Source organism: Myzus persicae, unplaced genomic scaffold (assembly GCF_001856785.1).
Source record: "Myzus persicae strain clone G006 unplaced genomic scaffold, MPER_G0061.0, whole genome shotgun sequence".
Taxonomy (NCBI): domain Eukaryota; kingdom Metazoa; phylum Arthropoda; class Insecta; order Hemiptera; family Aphididae; genus Myzus; species Myzus persicae.
The window spans coordinates 1-8,310 of record NW_019100988.1 but is presented as its reverse complement, the minus strand read 5'-3'; the positions used below and the strand labels follow the sequence as shown (position 1 = coordinate 8,310).

The following is an 8,310-nucleotide window of genomic DNA, read 5'->3' as shown; positions in this document are numbered from 1 at the left end:
TTTTTTTCTAGGACTCTAAAAAAGCTTTGTCTAATCTTGCATACAAAAAACAGTCAAGAAGCACTTTTGCCAAGTCTACCGCTTTGTGGAACAAAGAAGGTCGCTCAACTAAGTCAGTTGATTTAGTTAAACAAAATCTTGGTGTTTATTTAATTACGCCCAACGAGACACATTGGAATTCACTGTATGATGCAGTGGTGCTGCTTAGTAAATAAATTAAAAATAATGAACCTAAGTTTAGAATAATAATGGACTAACTGGCTATTGGCAGGTAAATTGTAAATCCTAAAATATTATTAGTTATTTTATCTAATTTTTTTATGAATATTTCCAGATTTGATAGAAGTGATATTGATTTCATGTGTTAATATCAAACAATTATGAGGGCAATTTCAATAAGCTTGGATTTACTCCAGGGTGATACTAACATGTACTTTGGTAATCTCCTACCTACAATTTAAGAATTAAATTATAAATATGAATTAATGACAAGTGATCAAACAATTTCTAATTATATGAAACTTCTGGTGACTACCATACTGCCATTATGTAATAATTAACATTTTTTAAATACATTAATCTTATTTAGCCAAGTACTTAAATTGTACAATTTTTAATTTCTTTTCATTTGAGTTGTTTTTGGTTTACTTTATTGGTAAATACTATTTACTAAGTAGTAAATATATAGTATCTCTTAGTTCTTACAGTCTTATTGGTGTATAATGTAAAAATTTAATCAGCTTATCTATTATTTATATTTATATTTCTGTGTGGTACCTACATTTATATACTCATGAGCTAAAATAAACAAACTTAATTGATAATAATTTTTGTTTTTTAGGCATAAAAACAAGGTTTGCCGATTATTTGATAGACAAGTTTTTAAGTACTGCTGAAGTCTGCCACCCACTATTTAAAAAAGCATAAATTACAAATGATATAAAAAAATAATTGGCCCCAGAGTATAAAGTGCCTGTTATGACTTACATACCAGTGATAATGACAATAATGTTGTAGAAGATAACCAAATGAAAGATAATTTACCTTCCTTTTTTACCTGGTCACAAAATTCCTGAAATTAAAAATCAACAGTTACTGATGAAATAGATAGATATTTGGGCTCTTCTCCAACAAAGACTTTAGATTGTTTGCATAATTTACCCACTATCAAAAAAGTAAGATTAGTTAAAAACTTCTTATACTATTACTAGTAATATTACAAAAACATTTGTACTTAGTTTTCAGGTATTTGTACAACACTCCACTACCTAGCAGTGAATCAGTAGAGAGAGTGTTTAGTGTTGGTGGTGCAACAATTACAAAAAAAAAGAACAAATATGACGAATCAATATTTTGAACAAATAATGTTCTTAAAATGCAACACTCAAATGTTTAATTAATATAATATATTATGAATGATTCAGAATTAAATTAATTTTTTTGTTTTGTATTTGAAATTTATTTCAAATACTTCCCTATAGATAGTATTTGGGTGGTATTTTAAATACTTTATATTATAAGTATTTTCTTACAACACTGATCAGTATACACTATACATAAACCTAATCTTGTCACCATATAGTGTCTCTGCATCACATTATAGTGATAGTCATACATTTTTGTCTTGGAAACATCGAGCTCACAAAATCCTAAACAAAATATAATAAATGTGTTAGTAAATGTTAAACACATTAAAATGTCAAGTATATTTACCAATATAGCTTTATCAAATTGAATAATCTTGTTCACTAGATTGACTGTGTTAGGTTATCACTGTAATTGGTACAGCATTTAAAATTGGACCTATAAATTAACTTCTGGTATAGCCCAATGTAGGTAAACAAGGAAGAAAATAATAATAAAAAAAAAAGAACACAATATACTATGTAATATTATGTAGGGTTTTTTATTTGTTAAAAATCTATGAATTTCTTTTTGAAGTCTATAAAATTAATATAGTATTTTGTGGTTTTCAGTTCAAAAGGGTCTTTTGTTCATTTTTATACCAATTTTTTAAAGCCGTGCAAGCACGAACAATATTATTGCGGATTTAGTTTTAGGAGACAAATTCCGGTTAGCATATATGATAATATTTGTATGAAGAAAAGTGTTAAGCTGAAGATTTTGATTAAATATCCCTAAAATATAATGTAGGTATCAGCTGTATAAAATGAATACTGTTTTGTGATGGTGTTTAAGTTAATATATTAGATGGTGCTGATCCAATACAGCTAAATAAAAAAATCCAAGCACTGCAGGTACTTTTAAATTTAACAATGGCTAAAAATTAAAATGTAGAAATATTTTATTTATTGTTTATTTACATGTTTAGCTAAATAAAGGTAACACAACAGATCAAAAGGTATAAGACAGGTAGTAAACTTTTTATAAAAATAAAAATAAAAAAAAACATTGATAATTTCTACTTATTAACATACATTTACATTAGAGTCAATTACTGTTTTTGATAAAATATATTCTACCAACAAAGTTTTGGTTTTATTTTCAAATAAGCCAAGTATTCAAATGTCATCTGTTAATTTTTTGGAAATATTTGTTTTCAAGTTAGATAAAGGTATTAAATCTTGTTGATAACAATTAATTAACTTAAGATATTTTTGACAGTTGATGTACTAAAACTTACTATTTTATAAAACTAAATAAAAATTATACAATCATCCCACAAATATATAAATAAATATTACAAATAAAACATTTTTAAAAAACAAACAAACAAATTTTGTATTTTTGTGAACTTAATATTTTTGTAATTATTTGCAATTTTTCTCATTATTCATAGATATAAACAATAAAATAAAATATGAAATTTTTAAATTATTATTTAAGAAATCAATTACCATTTTCAATTTGCTAAAATATTTTTTTTTAAATAAAATTTCCCTGGGTGATTGATTTAACTGACTTAAAAATTAAATTATATCATTTCAGCAAGTTGTCCATATTATTCTATTGATAAATATCTGATCTTTAATTACTGTACATAGTTTGTTGGCTTATATTATAACTTTTTACTTAACTCTATATAGGACGTAGATGATTTTTATTAATTGTGATCTTGATATGTCAACAAAATAATTTTTTTTACATTATTTAAATAGACAGTTTATCTATTAAAACGAAAAAATGGAAATAGTGACTTCTTGGATAATGGATATTTCCAATCTTATAAATAATTATTTTGTATTCAAACCTAGTGTACTAACTTAAGACTTATACTAATGTATGAACTAGAATTAAGTGATTTGATTTAATTTTGTATAATTATGATAAGAAACAACTCATCAAAAATTTGATTAATGATTCCACAAATTTAAATTTTTGGGGGTCACAAACAAATGAACAAGTTGACTTATGATTCTTATGATCAAATGATTCACTGAATCAGTTCATCAAAGTAAACATGTCCTACTTGGTTACTCAACTATGTATTCTTCAGTTCATTCATCTGAAGTTGTATTTTGTTAATTTAATCTAGAGTTAAATGTTTTTTTTTTGCTTGTATTGAATGACAAACATTATCTAAAAAATATATCCAATTATATTTTAAATTTCAGCTATACAAATTTTTTTTTAATACATGTTAACGATTTACAAAACACACTTTACTGATTGATTTACAAAACACTCTTTATTGCTCTAATTTACAAAATAAGTAAAATAATATAATTAGAAATACAAATTCAAAAATAGTACGGTGCGCAACGACCGTCCGAGAAGTGCGTTGCGGTAGACTGCTCTACTCTCCACCAGTTGAGAGCATTCTACTCTCCTACATCCCCTCTTAAGCATACTATATAATATTAATCGTTATCATACACATATAAAATCACAGTTTTTTAATAATTTATCCATTAGGTATTTATGTGTCTATATCGTGTAACTAATGTACCTACTCCCTTATACATAAAATATATACAGATTTTAACAAGTAAATGCAATTTTCAACTTTTATATAACTTACAAGTTTGAAAAAATGTACAACTGATAAATAAATTATCAATTATGTATGTTTTGGAAACTTCCTTTAAAACAAAAAATATTACAAATAATTGTTGTTGAACGTATAATTTAAAGCATTAAACCGTATTCAGCATTAATTGTTACATCTTAATGTTATTGGAAATGTATATCACTTGGATCATGTGTTACTATATAGTATATCAGCATGGTACGATGTGACATGTAACTTATTATTTACGTAATTTGACAACTTTTTTGGCATTAAATAATTCAAATCGGTCTAGTAAATTCATGTGTGCCTAACTAACAAACCTAAAATGTTCATGATAATTTTTTTTTAAATACTATCTATTTTAAGAATTATCCACAGCGACCTCTGCAAAGTATAAACTATACTTGTAGTACCTACTTAAATTGTAAGGTAAGTTTTTAAAATATAAAACAATAAATATAGGTAGGTACGAGGGTAGCATTTTATTTCCCCCATCACTTACCTTTATGTGAGAGCCTTAGGTACCTACACGGCTGTATACATATTATATTATTTATTTCTTACATTGTAGTGTAGTAGTTTAATATAACCACACAATTTTGTATCAAATACATCGGTGACTGCACACTATTATAGAATAATATTGTTTAATAACATATTAATGCCGAGCCTAGAGAGAATACTATAGGCACGATTAAAGTATCCATTTTTTTTATTACTTCCGTAAATTCCCAAGCCTAATATTGAATTTTTTTCAAGCCCCGACACTTCTAGAGTTTTATGTTAAGTTATAGTTAAACCGTCAAGACTAAAAAGTAAAAACAATATTGTTAGATGCGGGACGTAAAAATTGACTCGCCACAGTAGTGAATCTAAAAATCTAAATGGCCTATACTCAGAGTGACGTGTTTTGCATTGAATAGATTTAAACACAATATTCTGTTTCGGAATTTGAAATAAAAAATGTATCGTGTAATCCAAAGAAGTCAAAAACTCGAAAACTGATGACAACATATTACATTATTATAATACCTATCATCTATGGCAAAAGCCGATCGTCGTCACTCACCGGAGGCGATTCACAATTCTAACAATTTCATTGAACAAAAGAGAAATATGTATAGCAACAATAAACATTTACTCATGACAAATTAAATTTGTCATGCATTTACTCACATATTTCATTCTACTCAAGTAATTTTTATAAAAAATCTCGATTTTTCTTCAATTCGGATTTAGATGAAGAAAGAAGATCCTCGATATGGCGTCTGCACTCAAAATATGGCGCCTTGCAGCTATATATTACCCGCAAAGTCGATGTATACGTAAGTTTGATTACTTATTCTTTTGGGGCTTAAATATTTTACTTTTAGTCTTAAAATTAAAATTTTATTTGCTACCCGGGTGAAGTAGCGACATATTTTTTGTTCCCGATCGCGCAAAACAAAAAAATACGGTATCACAAACGACGACGGCATATCCAGGTCGCAGAATAATAACATATTTATAAAATTAAATAGATATAAAATAGTGTTGTACATACTAGTCATATTACAGTAGTACAGTACACGAGAGTTTTTATGTCCCGCAAAATTCAACAATTTTTATTTTTAGTTTATGTAAATGTTAAATTGTAAAGTAATATATGAATATTACTATGTCGTCTGCTTGTGGTCGAACCGTGAATTAAAGTGACGCCGTCGTACATCAAACATCAAATTATTTTATAAAGCTGGGAAAGTCGCTCTGCTGATTATTGAATATCCATCGAAAATTAAATAAGGAAATTTTAAATTTTAAATATTCTCAAATAGCTTATACATACCTAACCAATGCACTCAAAATAGTAATTATTAATTTCATGCCCGACAGTATTCGGAGAAAAGACTATTGGAATTTTACAAAATTTAATTGGAATGGTCGGTTTACGATAAATGTGATGCATTAGGCACTGAATATTTTTATGTTAAATCTAAAAAGTAGTAATCACATTTATTTATTATAAGATTTTTGTTTAATAACTCAAAAAAATATGCTTGTGCTTCGAATATTTAAACACCACCTTTATTAATTATTAAATTAAAAATTAAAATAATATTTACTTTATATATTGTCGTAATTTAAATTTTAAAATTATAAATTATTTTGGTTAATGTTATACCCATTCATTTCATTATCTTAATGATCTAATCTCAAACACGGACCTCTTTGATATAAATATTTGTAATATAATATCTATCTATGGTTTTATCATATTGACGTAGTATAAATTATAATGCAATCCGTGGCGATTGTCGAAGTAGTTGCAAAGACGCAATCGATCTAAAATTTCAGTTAGCAAAGCTGCAAACATGAACAAGAAACATGAAGAGATCCGTACGGTTTTTTTTTCATAATAAATCTCAATATTTTAAGATTTAAGTTCAGTCGTATTTCTGATTTATTCCGCAGTGCACATACAATATCAGGAATTCCGCCGAAGCCCGAAAGCGTCGATGTTTAAAGTAATTAATATTGGTTTCATATTTTTTTGGTGCTTAAATTTATTTTTTATACTTCAAATAAAAATTTAATTTCATGAAAAATAATATGCTACCTCTGTGTAGACACATTATTTCTGAGAGCAAATGCATAAAATACGAGAGATCAAATAATATACAAACGCCGCTCGTCGTCGTCGTTTTTCTGCTCCCTGATCGTAGGGTTATTTTATAATTATAACCTATTTTTAAGTACCTACTTGAAATAGACATTTATTAAATGGTTTAATTTATAAATACTCGTTATAAGTGATTACTCATAAGACACAATTTTAATTTATAACATATAATTTTTTTTAAATCCAAAGTTAGCAGTTACAGGACACTATTAATTTAGTGTTATATATATTTCTTTGTTCTATTATATATTAATATTACATTATATTATAGTTGTATCTAAAAACCAAAAATGTTCACAGAGTGGTAAAATCACTATCCTAACCAATAATCAACTCGCACGAGTGATTATGAAAAACATTATACTTTTATACTAGTATCTTTATATAATATAATAAATAGTAATGAAATAAATAGATAAATTGATAAATTGTTCAATTAAAAAAAAGAGACATCTCTTATTACTATAGTTGACTTTCGTACCAATGTACCAACATATATTTTTTTTTACTCTTTCACATATAAAATTACATGTGGTTTCATTTTTATTGAACTAGGGGTACTTTTAATTTTTTTTGCCAAATCATTGTGCACTTCTCATCTATTTACACGTCGTACATACGCTACATAATGATCATGTCCATAAGAATTTATTTTACAATTTATTTTTTATTTTTTTTGTTTCCGTCATTACGTTATTTTGGGAGAGTAAAAGTGCTTAGATTTTCTTCAACAAGCATCTTTTCTGGTAGAAATGTGAATAGTATCGGTACTTCAAGGGGTCAAAAGTAAAAAATTCTCAATATAGTTTTCAAAAGCGGCAGGAAAAACAAACAAAAAATTAAGGAAAAAAGCTAATTTTTACGGAAACCCGGTTTTCAACAAAATCTATTTTTGTTTTTGATGCAACTCTCAAAAAAAAAAAAATACTGTAGATATACATGAAATTTTTACTGAATATTTATAACGACATTTCCTATAAACCATACAATTTTAATATTTAATTTTTATAAGCATTTGAATTTTGAATTTTGTCAAAATAAGTAAAAGTCACGAAAATGTGCAAAATACTTTGAGTAAGAATATCATAAAAATGTTTCGTTTTATATCTAAGTTTTTAAAACCTAGTACATGATTCCTTATAAGTTTGTCTACCTTTATCGAAAAAAAAATTCTACCGGAAAGTAAAATTTAAAATTTTTATAAACATTTGAAGTTGATATTTTGACAACATTGGATATTCACTCCATTTCTCATATAGGGATTTTTACTTATTTTATTATAATGGAAAAACCAATAATTGCAGATATTTGAAATTCACATCATTTGTTTATATTTTCAATTCATATACTTCATACAATTTTCAAATTATTACGACTCGTTTTGAGCTGTTTACACACAATTTAAATTTTGAATTTTTTAAGTTTATTTAGTTTTTTTTTTCTATAATTGTTAATAAAATTGTATTTGTTGTGCAAAAAAGCTTGAAAATTCAATAAAATTCTCCTGATAGATATTTAAAATATTAGTTAAAAACTATTTAAAATACATACACCTAAAAAATTTCATAAGCCAGCCCAGGCTTGCAGTTATTATTATACTAAATCTTAATTATTTTTTACATATAGGTACTAGGTACTCTCATAACATATTATCTAACTCTAATTTATTGCGATAATT

The 8,310-nt window shown here is 26.1% G+C and overlaps 1 long non-coding RNA gene across 2 annotated transcripts in view; it reads left to right on the top strand.

Moving 5' to 3' along the window:
* LOC111027150 overlaps nucleotides 1-1,389 on the top strand; it is a 3,693-nt gene extending 2,304 nt beyond the window's left edge. Inside the window, exons 3-6 of one of the 2 annotated variants that reach the window (XR_002603758.1) lie at nucleotides 12-271; nucleotides 335-549; nucleotides 842-1,175; nucleotides 1,239-1,389. This is a non-coding gene — a long non-coding RNA (uncharacterized LOC111027150). The remainder of the gene's footprint in view (nucleotides 1-11; nucleotides 272-334; nucleotides 550-841; nucleotides 1,176-1,238) is intronic. The other variant, XR_002603759.1, reaches the window with a different exon arrangement.
* The last annotated feature ends 6,921 nt before the right edge of the window (nucleotides 1,390-8,310 follow it).